The 12,297-nt window shown below is 41.0% G+C and overlaps 1 protein-coding gene across 5 annotated transcripts in view; it reads right to left on the bottom strand.

Moving 5' to 3' along the window:
* apbb2b (amyloid beta (A4) precursor protein-binding, family B, member 2b) overlaps positions 1-10,537 on the bottom strand; it is a 52,067-nt gene extending 41,530 nt beyond the window's left edge. For 4 of the 5 annotated variants that reach the window (XR_015101855.1, XM_086120350.1, XM_086120352.1 and 1 more), the window contains exon 1: positions 10,409-10,537. The gene's annotated coding sequence lies outside the window, so the exon portion shown is untranslated. The remainder of the gene's footprint in view (positions 1-10,408) is intronic. The other variant, XM_086120354.1, reaches the window with a different exon arrangement.
* Between the last annotated feature and the right edge of the window lie 1,760 nt (positions 10,538-12,297).

Genomic DNA, 12,297 nt, shown 5'->3' with positions numbered 1-12,297 from the left:
AAATAAAAAATAAAAATGCAGCGGGGTGTTTTTTGAGTTAGGATGTTAACGTGTAAAGGCAGTTACACAACAGCAGGCAACCTTCCCAGATCACTCTCGGCTTTGTATTTATTGGCTGAAGCGAAGGCCGGGTTCTCTCCATTTAGATGGATGCCACATCCTCTCCAAAACGGGGAAAGAAAGCCAAGATGAACACAATCTTGCTGCCATTATTTCTTTCTGTGATATATGAATCAAGCAGAATCCAGAAGAGGTGAAAAGAGAAGAATGTACACTTTGGTGGAGATGTTTTCCGCACAAATGTGATGACAGCCCCTGTGTGTGTTAATATTACTGTCGACTCTACATGCCATATTTGACACTTAACACACCTGTAGATTCCATCCTCTTTTACAGACTTTAATTTGCACTATGATTCGGACTGAAGCCTAAACAAGTCATTTTGTGTAACTGCACCGCCACCACACATGAACACACACACACACACACACACACGTTCAGAATGCAGCCTTGGCTACACATTGTGGTGAATCGAGTGTGAAGGAAACACAAAAATAACTTGTATAATCAACCTTCAAAGGAACACTCAAGAACTTTGTTTGCCTGAATGTACCATTGTGTGTGTGTGCGCACAATATACATTACACTTCCACTGGTGCGGTTTCTCTGTGGGCGGGAAGGCTGTAGTGAAAATGACCACAAAGAAAAAGAAAAGCAGGAATTTTCAGGGCGTGCCAAAGAATCTTAGGCATGCTTTTTTGGAGGGTGATGACCCAGGGGCATGAAAATAATTGTTTAACATACATACAGGCCGGGAATTTAGTGGTAAAGCTGACCAGTTGTGAGCATTCAACTCTGAGCCTGCAGTGCAAGAGCATATCAATGCATGACAATGTGTCATTGTGGATTGTATTGTAGTCTCAACACTTCCCCAGACTGTGACACAGGAAATTGTTGAGCTACTTTGAGGGAGACACTGATAAGTCCTTCAATCAAAAACGGGCTGGCTTAAAAGAATACACATTCCCAGACTTTCAAGCACGTGATCATGTAGGAGACATTTATGAAACACAAGCCAAGACACAGTCCTGCATTTAAGAAATTTGGGAGCAAGTGAGAAGGGGTTAGAGATACAGTACTCTAACCCCTCGCTTAGTTCTCATACACCCACACTCTCCCCCAACACCCTTTACAGGCCTCCTCCACACTTTATTCAACCTCACTTTCCAGAGGACAGGGGGAAGTCAAGGAAGCTGGGGAAAAAGTACGCCACAAACACATTGACAGCAAGCTAAAAATTCTGTTATACAGGATGTCCCAACTCCAGCCACTTTAAAGTTGGACACTTTGTGAAACCCAGCATTCAAAACAGATGGGAAATTAGAAGCCTGAAAAATCCAAATACCTGACTGTCTGTCACACATTATGACACCTAAACTCCTAGGTGGATGTTTAAGATCACAGCACTTTCTCTAGTAGACGGAGATCAGGAGGCACAGCTTCTTAGAAGTCATCCTTGTCTTGGTAATTGCATGAAATGACAAACTCATCTTTCCCAAAACTGTTCCCCTAATTTCGGAAGCACGGAGTAAGTAAAAATAACATGAACGAGGAGGTGTGAGTAAGTCTCCAGACCAACAGGTGGCAGTATCCAACTGCAACTACAAATGTTTTTTTTTTTTTTTACAGATAAGGCAACCCAACTGCGTTTTTCGGATATTTTCTCAGAGTTCCTGTTGAAATGAAAAACAATGCGATGCAAGACAATGAGCAGAGGCTCTACCCAATGTGCAAACTTGAAATGATCACACACCATGATCTTGCCCAAACAAACGTGACAAAAGTTAAGATCTCACATGTCCTCTCTCTCAAAAAAAGTCATTTTTCCTTTTATTGAGTCGTGCATGTCACATTAATGGTGGATAAAGTTTTGAAATGATTTATTCTGGTTTAATTCTAAACTTGACATTCAAAGGCGGGGGGGGGGGGGGGCGTGAAGATTTTTTTTATAACAATCCACTAAAAAGAAATTGTAATGGTCAATTCACCCAACACACACATGAATAAAAGTGCATGCGAGAGAGGAAGCAGGGCAAAGAATAGTCATCTTCTATATATAGTTGAAATGTGACAGGATGTCCGAGGAGAGAAGGAAGTCTGGATCTGAACAACACACAGCTGAAACGCTCTGCGTGTGCGCGTTTATTTATGCATCCCCAATGTTGCCTTGCTTCAACATTTCACCAGATAGTGTGAAATGTCGCAATGCTTTATTGTTACCGCAAAGCCGTTTTGTGTGATCAGCTGTAGCATGGACGCAACGGGGGAACAGAAGGCAAAGGAGGTCCTGATACGAGAGCCGATCAAAATGGATACCTCAGTAAAAATGAGACGTGAGGAGGGAAGAAAGTGGATCGGAGCGCGAGGGTGACTCATCAGAAAAGGAATGTCCTGTCGTTTGCCAGAGGAGCCACAGACACCACTGCAATGCCCCCCCTCTCCAGTGCTTTCAGTCATACAGTCCCACAGCTCTTACTTTTTTTCCCCCATTTTTCCACCAGTGTCTTCTTTTTCTCCTATCACTGCTAAGTAAAGCATTCTTCAAGACTCTTTTTCCATCTACGATGCCCTGTCAGTGGAAAGTCAAGATCCAATTGCTGTATGTTGATTCTACATAGTCGCTAAGATGTCTTTAACACAAATACATGTGAAAAATCAGAGTTTATGAATAAATAAGAGAATATCAGAACAGCCTCTACCTAGATCATGACCAGTTTCTATGGTCACAGATACTCACTTTCTGCTTTTTGAGTTATTTATAAGAACATCAAAGGGAAAAAACAAGTATGCACCTTTATCTGGAAGTGCACCGAAATGTTTAAGACTCTTTCTTGATAAAGTTTCACAGCAATGGCGTGATTACATTTTGAGTCATCAGTCTACCTAACAAACATACTGATGACACCGTCTCCTTGGCAGAGCTAGCCTACATGTTTGCGCCACCACAGGATATGACAACTCAACAAATGAATGCGGTGAGAAACCCAAATGACCGCGATCAGGATTTCTCTGTCTCCAAGTGTTCGTTCATCCAACCAGAATGTGCTGTCACCAAGGTTTTTTGGCCTTCTTTGTGACAATTTATAATTAGAAACTATTTATCCCATAATAAATAATGGAAATAAAAAATAATTCATAGTTAAACTGTCTACATCCGAAATCTATTAACCATTCTTAATTGTTAACTGTCAGGCTACTGTAAAAAAAATGAGTTCAACTGTCAATGTTAAGCCATCCAAAGAATTAAAACTTAAAGGAATAACAGATGTATTGATGTCTCCTTTCTGATTTCATTTTTGAGGATGAAAATACAAACTTTTGAACAAAGGTCGGTAAGTGGAGTTTTTTTTTTTAACGTGTTTATGTGATAACACATTCAAAACAAACGGCTACAGTTAATGCTACTGGATGGCAGTGAGTGGTCCAAATGATCAAATCGACTTGGGAATTTTGCAAGCCTTTTGATCCCACGAGTCAATGCAATCAAAACAAAATCAAGACAGCAACAAAAGATGCCAGGAAGGCCAGCATGGCATGCACTAATCTATACAGTAAATAGCCTCCTGCTGGCTTTCTAATTAGCAGGGTAGTGAAAATCATTTGGCAAGGTGTAGTTCCAAAGTCCTGCTGATTCTGTATGCATTAGAGGTGCCCATTAATAGCTGAACATTTGCCAGTCAGCTTAAATGTTCCTGGAGATCACAGCCAGGAGGCAGGAGGAGGTGCTCTTTGTTGAAGAAACCTAACAGCACGCAGCAGAGTGCCAATTTACAGACAAACTTGAGGCCTTTACACATTCTTTCATTACTTTACAGCTTTCAGGTGGTCGAATGATTCGAGAGCAAGCTCACAAAGAAAAACGTAGAAAAAACAAATTAGAGAGAACAAACTCAAAAAGAAAAACGTGGAAGAAAAAATTATGGGGAGTGATGGAGAGTATAAGATAAAATTCCACACAACCAGAGCCCTGTTTCAACAGTTGATAATTATGACCATTAAATATAATGATTAGCAAAATAAATAAATAAATAACATCAACTTTCATGTGCTAAGTGCCCTTAAGACCGAAGTTATTGTTTTTACAATCACAGCCCCACAATTATGAATGTCGACTAATCACCCGCTCTGTAATGAAGAGCCAGGACAGATACACGTTCGTCACTACGCTATCATTATTTAGTTATCTATCAAACTTTTACTCCTTTCTATCACTTCTCTTCTATCACAATCTGTCATATTGTGCACAAAAAAAAAAGCCTGAGAAAAAGCAGAGCACACCAAAGGAAACTTTGAGGTTTACTGAGATTAAGTCATAACACTGATACTGTATGCTAAAGACTGTTTTTTTGAGGTTCTACAATACATTCAGGTTCATAAATATTGAGACATTGGAAAAAAATTCTCATCTTTTTTTTGCTCTAAATTAAGCACTGCATTTGAATTGAAACCAACCAGACGTGATTTAACTACAGACGTTCCGCTTTAATTTGAGGGTGAATAGTTTAGGATTTACACCAATTTGTAGATGTGCCTCAAACTTTTAAAGGGACCAAAGGCGATCGGACAATTGGATGCTCATCTGTTCCCTGGCCACGTGTGTGTTATTCCCCCCCATGAACCCATTGACAATCATCAGCAAAAAGGTCTACAATTGTGCTGTTTGCATTTGAATTCTGCTGCTGACGACTCTCAATATGAGATCCAAAGAGCTGCCACCATCAGTGAAGCAAGCCGGATTCGGATTCGGCTGAAAACCCAAAACAAACCCAACAATATTTATCAATACATTTAATCACATGCAAAAAGGTTATATTTGGCCAAATCAACAGTTCAATACAGTATTCTTAAAAATAAATAATCCAGCCAGGAAGCTGATATTAAGTGATTTGTAGAGGAGCGGCTGAGCACTGTGTTTAGCTACACTATTTTGTCAATGCAATTGAAATTAATGTAAATCCTATGACGTTCACTTGATTTGCAAGAGATTACCCTCAAATTAAAACTGAAAGTCTGCAGTTAAAGCATAATTCGATTGTTTTATTTTCCAATCAACTGTGGTGATATTTAGAGCCAAAAAGACAACAATTGAGTCGATGCCCCACTATTATGGGCGTGATTATATGTGAAATTACAACATATTCAAATGTCTAATTTTGAGTCTGTATTAATTAAAAAGAATAAGAAGACCAGTTATTAAACATGATTTAATGACACCTCCTAAAATAGGAACCGCCTACAAGAAAAACTCAACAACAGGAAGGCAGCTGATCGGCAAAATGCACCGATTAGATAGTGGATGAAAACTAACAGAACGGACAAGACTATTAGCTGGATGGAAGTAGAAAATGCCCCACCCCCCACCCACCGCCCTGTCATTTAGTGTCCCACCCTGCAGGATGAAGGGGGGCCTCTGTGCTCCTCCACAGTTCAAACACACCACACGGGTGTCTGCTCCCTGCAAAAACAATGCAGACACACATATTGTGTTGTGTTATTTTTGTTATTTTGACTTCAAAATGGCGCCGTGAGAGTGGCTGCCTTTCCAGCAGCTCTTATATTTTGTTGTTCTACTTCTTCCTTTGATAACTTTGCTGCTGTGAATTAGGAATTTCTCCATTGCGAGACTAATAAAGTTTTTTTTATCTTATCTTATATATTGCGGCCTGGCTAACAGTGGCTAACACAATAAGCCTATTGAGAGTCAATGAAACACACTGCACCAACAAACTGCAATGTGGTCATTTTGCCAGGCTGACAGCTTGCAAAGAGTCGACTCTCTGCTTTCTTGAATTCATCAAATATCTGTCCAGTCTGGTCGGTGTCTTTACACACACTCATGTGCACATGCTACACATCTACACATTTGTTTGGTCGAGGGCGGAAAGCCGTATTGTTTTGCAAAGGAAGTGGGGAAGCGATAACAGATCTCTGTTCTTTATCCGACTGCTCTCACACACACACACACAAATGCACACACTGCTTTCTCATTAGCTCTGGTGCACAAGCTTAACCACACACACACACACAAATGCACACATTTAAAGTACTGTATTTTCACGATCATAAGACACACAGAAAGTTGTAAATGATGTCCAAAATGGACGGGGCGCCTAATAGTGCGGGTCGCCTTGTGTATGCACCGAGTTTCAAAATCTGTGAATGTTGTTGTGTGACTTCGATGAGGGTCCACTTGACTGATTGATGTTGTGCCGACATGTTGCTTATATTGAGCAAAGGCGGACCGATCTGAGGACAGCATGCGGACATTCAAGTGGGAAGGGTGGCCGTAAAAGAGGATGCTAAAGGCACGCCTCCAGTAGCGGTAAATAGTGCAAAACAACATCCCAAAAATAGCACCTACGAAAAGACACGCTTACGAAGCACAGTTTAAAGTGCAAGCTATCAGTTAAGCAGAGGACTATGGGAATCGAGCAGCGATGAGAGAATTCAAGATCAACTAATCCATGGTGCTTTTGTTTTATGAAACATCTATCCATCTGGGCAAAGACGACCATGGCACAGCAACATCCAAAGAATACCTGGCCATCTTCCACTCCTACTGCAGTAAAAAGTGTAATGTTCTGCGTTACATGAAATAAAGATGCTTTCTTGGAGATGTTAATCCTTTATTCTGCTTGCCTCACTCGGTTTCCATTACCAACTGTTCTCTCAACCAATCCCCACACTCCTAACTTACCCGCTTGGGTTACGGCAAGTAATGAGGGACAAGCATACTTTGTAGTATGAAATACAACAAAAAGATTGCCGACAAACACAACCAGCCCAACCACATCACCAACATAAATGAGGTGCCGCTCAATTTCGACATCCTGGCGGACCACAATGTAGAGAAGAAGGGGATCAGGACAGTAGCGATACGCACAACAGGGTGCGAGAAATCGGATTTAACTGTTGTGCTCGATTGCCATGGTAATGCAGAGAAATCACATTGGTTTTAAAGCCGAAAGAAAAGTTTCCAGTCGGAGTAAAAGTGAAGTTGTGAGCCGCATGGAAGGGATGGCGAACACAGCATTACTAAGACTGGAAGGCAGCGCGAGGCGAGTTATGCCACAATTTGGGAATGCATTGTGGAGGATTGGGCTAGTGTGTCTGCTTGCCCTGTTGTTCTCGCTTTCGCAAAAGCCGGCATCATTTCTGAGGAGCCGCACGGCAACGAGACTGACTCTTACAATGAGGCGAGGGAATCTGGCTTGTTTGATGGAAAACTTACCCAGCTGTTCATTTTGGATACAGAAAATGAGGGCTCTGATTGATTTGTGGGTAAGGATTGAACAAGGAAGTAACATGAGTACATTGTTGGGAACTCAGTTTTGCGCCCGCTGCCTTTTTAAAAGCATACGCTAGCGTGCATGCATGCTATCTATTTTTTAAACTACTGTAGCGTACGTTTTACCATTACGTTTTACCATTTTTGTGTGCAGTGTTGTACCATATACTGTAGGTCTGTCACAAAACTGTTAGTTATTACGAAACAGATGCACTTTTATCAGACTACAGAAAAGAGCCGTGAGAAGTGTTTGTTACAAATGGTGGCCTGTAAATACCTAAGGCTCTCTTTTGCCCCAAAGACAGCCACTCTTGATGCAGAAATGTTAGAGCCAGTGTGTGTGTGTGTGTCTTTCATGATCATATTAAAAGAAAAGGAAGACATGGGAGAAGGATTGGATATAAACACAAAGCATTTCGTAATGGTATATTTGGACACACACACACACACACACACACACATTATGCAGGCAGGTCTGTAGCGAGCCAAAATGGGCAAGGATGGAGGAGGTGGGCTCGGGGGGTTCTGCAAGGATGACAGTGCACCAGTTCATCAACAGTGACACATTAACTTGATTCCTCCAATCCAATCCTTGCCTCAGCTCAGCCTTAAAACTGACTGGTTTACTACACAGTAAACAAGCGGATATGCTGAAGGGAGACACGTGCGTTTTCATTCAAAATGTAGAAATGAGTGCTGGATGTAAAATATGACCACAAGACTGAACGGAAAGGAAAAACTTCAGCGCACCACCCCACCCCAAAAAATAAAGCAAGATTGGCCCTTTGGCAATTTTTGTGATTGTCAACAATGTAATCGTCCTTGTCCTATTGTAACGGGTGGTATCCGACTGAATTGTGTTTAAGAATAGTGACAACACACAGCAGGATTTCTTGTGTTGGGTGTGTTTAATCATCTCAATCACAAAACCTGATGATAACAGCAAAAACAATATCCTCCCATCAATTATGGTGGTACGGCGTGTCCCTGCCCATGGACATCAGCAGAAAAAGGGGCACACACATAAACACAACATGCCTGACGATAACAGTAAAAACAATGTCCTCCTGACATTTATGGTGGTACAGCGTGCCCCTACATAAATGATATGACATAGAAATGTATTAAAATACCTAAACTTGGAAGTGAAATCAAAAGATTCTCAAGCTCTAAAGATGGACCTCCCCATGGACCTCAAGAGAAAAAGGGAAGGGTCAAAGGTGTGAGCCCAATTTAAAAGAGGGAGTGCCACATTAATTATTAAATGGAACACAAACATTTTTGTTCCACCTTTTGACAATGGAGGATATCGTAAAAGAACATGTTCGATATTTATCATTCCACAGAATTTGTGTACTGGTAATCATAATGCAGTACAGTCAGTATTTCTATGTTTTTTTTACTGGCCCTATTACATTATGACAACTAGAGTGGCAATCCCTCTGGCCCGTGGAGCATATACAGTATAGCACTGTGGAGAGCCTTTCCTATAACACAACCAGGTGATGATCTCATCCTTGCACTCCCAGTATTTCCTTTTTGGAAATGTGAAGACAACACATAGGAACTCAGGAAACTATTGTGTGTGTGTATGGGAAGTAAGTGGCTCCATGTTTGGACAAGTAAAAGAAGCATAATATGTATTCTTTCAAGGGCCAAGATGCCGGAGATAGGCTGGGAACAATTATTGCTGGCAATGTCCAGTCCAGTCCAGCCAGCACAACGCAGCAATACAAGCGCCTGAAGACTGAACATAACAATGTGAGCAAAGTCAAAAGAATGTCCTACTTTGTATGTCTGTTTCACAAAGACCTTGTTTGCACTGACACAAGAGTCGTGCGTGGGACAAGACAGACGCTGCACACTCTCTGGATGACAACCACTAGATGTGTGCTGGAGCCCATTCCAGCTGACTTTGGGTGAGAGTCAGGGTACACCAGACAAAACATCATCCACACTTGAATTCAAACCTATGGATAATATAGAGTCTTCAATTAACCTGCATGCATGTTTTGGGAACGTGTTTGGAAACCAGAGTACGGAGAAACAAGAACATCCAAACTCCACACAGGTAAGCTGGAGGCCAGATTCGAACCCAAACCTCTGTACTGCAAGCTGGGTGTGCTGCCCAGACAATCATCGTGCTGCCACCATCCCATGCATTTATATTATATCTCGAGCATTGAGCGGAATACTTGGACCTCCACAATCATGTTGGAGACCCACCCAAAACGTGTGTTCAATCATTAATAGCGCATTGTCAAAGGCAGAACCTATTTTCAACAATTTAGATATGTTAATTATTTGTAAAAAATAAAATAAAATAATAACACCCACACATGTGGATTGACAATTAGTCTCGATTTGGGAAAAAAAAAAGAAGAAATTTACCAAGGGTGACATTGAAGGTTCCGTCCAACACCAGTATATATTCATATTTCTAATTTAGATCATGATGAGTGCTAAAACAGGCAATACAACAATTAAAAACTAACGCCACGTGCTTGGAAAGGATTAAGCCACATAGCTTCGTTTATTTTTGTCTTCATAGAGTGAATGATTGAGCAAACATAATATGAACATGACAAGCATCCAGGATCTACGGGGGGATTTGATCCGCGTAAACTGTAAAGTTCAACTCATAGCTAGCATCACCCGCTCGTTGATTATGATGTCAGATAAAAGCTTAACGTGCACCTCTCAAATACAACAAGTTATTGGTCATTTAAGCGCCTTTAGCGTGTATACAACGGAAGAGTTCAGGTGTATTCATCGCTTGTTTGAAAGGGGGCGGGGGGGGGGGACTAAAACACGGTTGGCAATGAGAAAAAAAATCACGATCGGGGTCCGTGAACGCCCCATCTGAGGCTCCAGCTTCACGACTCTCGGCCGCGACCGGTCCGACCGCAGCACGGCGGGCCTTTCGGAGGCAAAACAAAATCGGTGCTCGGGCGACTATCCCACTCCCCCTCGCCTCTATATATTTCGGAACAAACTGTATCCAAAAGAAAAGAGAACGACACCAGTCTGCCGCGGTTAAAGCACCAATTCGTCACTCACCTCTCAACGTTTACGTCCGACTCGCTGCTCTCCCGCTCCAGCTCTGGGCTCTCCTCCCCTCCGGTTCCTCTCCGCCTATTGCTCTTTTCCTTCGCTCTTTCCCGTTAGAGGGAACCGGGGGACTCTGCTCCGGAAGCAAAAATAGCAAAGACTCCTCCCCATTTTTTAATTGCCATACAGTGGATATGAAAAGTCTCCACACTCCTGTTCAAATGGCAGGTTTTTGCGAGAAAAAAAAAAACATAGCAAATAATTTCTAAACTTGTTCCACCATTATTGTGCACAATGTGTGTGCTCGAAGGATTAAACGATCCAAACCAAATCTCCCAAACATATGTGAGAAAATGTGGTACAATCCAATAAAAGCAAGGTCGAACTTTTTGACCTTCATCACAAAAGGTATGTTTGGTGAAAACAACAGCGCTCTTCACGAAAAGAACAGCAAACCTTCGGGGAAGCTTAGTGGTGGCAGGATTCTCCTTTGGGGTTGTTAATCTTAAACTGGAACTGTGGCCCAAGACAACATGGAAGTAATTTGAAATAGCTATCAGAAAGCAAAAACATGCCAGGAAAAGCCTACTTGACCAACTGAACTTTGACTGGGGGGTTAAACAGAGGCACTTTAAATGGTGGCAGATGTATGCTTGACTCCCATTTTACATGAGTATGAATATGAATGGTAAATTCTGAATGCAGCCAAATCCCAGTTTTAAGAGGTTTTGCATCCTTGTGCCACTACTTTATTTTCGTTATTTTCAATAAGTATTCTTATTTAAAACAAATATACAAGAAAAGCACAGATACCTGGAAAAAATACAGAAGTACAGTAACAAAGTTCTGCATTTGTACTTTCATTAGTAATGATAAAACTCTGCTTATAATAATACTGGGATATTATCCTAAAAAAAAACATGTATTGAGTGCAGCTTTGCAGCTCAGAAACTGCAGTCTAATATTCAGCAGTAGAAATTGTTACTAGCATGTACTGCAATGCCATTAATTCAGTTTGGCCTGACACCACAAGGAAATTGTCAAATGAATACATTTAGAAAATAATAAAACACTTATGTACAAAACATACCCATGTAAGTTTTACTACAGGTGCAACCAGTTAATTAGAACATTGTTTAAAAGTTAATTAATTCCTAAGTGAATAAAAATATTATATTTCTCTATATTTATGAAATATAGCATTTTTTTCAAAATGCCAATTCCTACCTAATCTCCTTCTATCCATTTTCTGATTCGTATTTGTCCTTTCGGGGTCCAAGGAAAGCCCAGTCATGAAAACCTCCACATCCACGTACTGTACTGCAAAGATTTTGTTTGTCAACTAAAAAGTGGAAATTTGAGAAAAATCTCTCATTTACTGAGCTAGACAAAGTCCTTAGAATCCTTCCTTAAGATTATGATCAAACAAGGGAATGTCTCTGCTGTAGAAGCAGAACACTTTTGCTGTGTGATAACATCTGATTATTTGCTTACAAGTGGCTGAGGTCTGTGCAAGATGATGGCCACGATTGCTGAGCAAATGGTGGTTGCAAAAGGCAGAATGCAATTCAACAAAGTGGAGGCCGTGCATCCGCTTCAAAAACACTTGGCAAAACATAAGTGTGTGCTGAGTGTGCCAAACCACAAAGCAATTACCGATTACTTGAAGTGTGGATTATGGAGTCAACTTTGGCGTGACGGCAAGAACCATTGGATCAGTGCAAAATGGGTCAATAAAAAGGCCCAAACAAGCAACATGCATTACTGATAAATACTTTAATTAAAATTTCCTCTAGAATACATGATATCATTCTCATAGTGTGTTCATACATTTTACTTACAACATTGAAAATTGATCTCAACATTAAACTTCTAATGTTTGGTACCATCTCCATAAA

The sequence above is a fragment of the Hippocampus guttulatus genome, chromosome 9, assembly GCF_054856545.1.
Source record: "Hippocampus guttulatus isolate MCC_2025c chromosome 9, RoL_Hgut_1.0, whole genome shotgun sequence".
Classification (NCBI taxonomy): Eukaryota; Metazoa; Chordata; class Actinopteri; order Syngnathiformes; family Syngnathidae; genus Hippocampus; species Hippocampus guttulatus.
The sequence above is the reverse complement of the archived record's forward strand: the minus strand, read 5'-3'. Positions and strand labels throughout refer to the sequence as shown.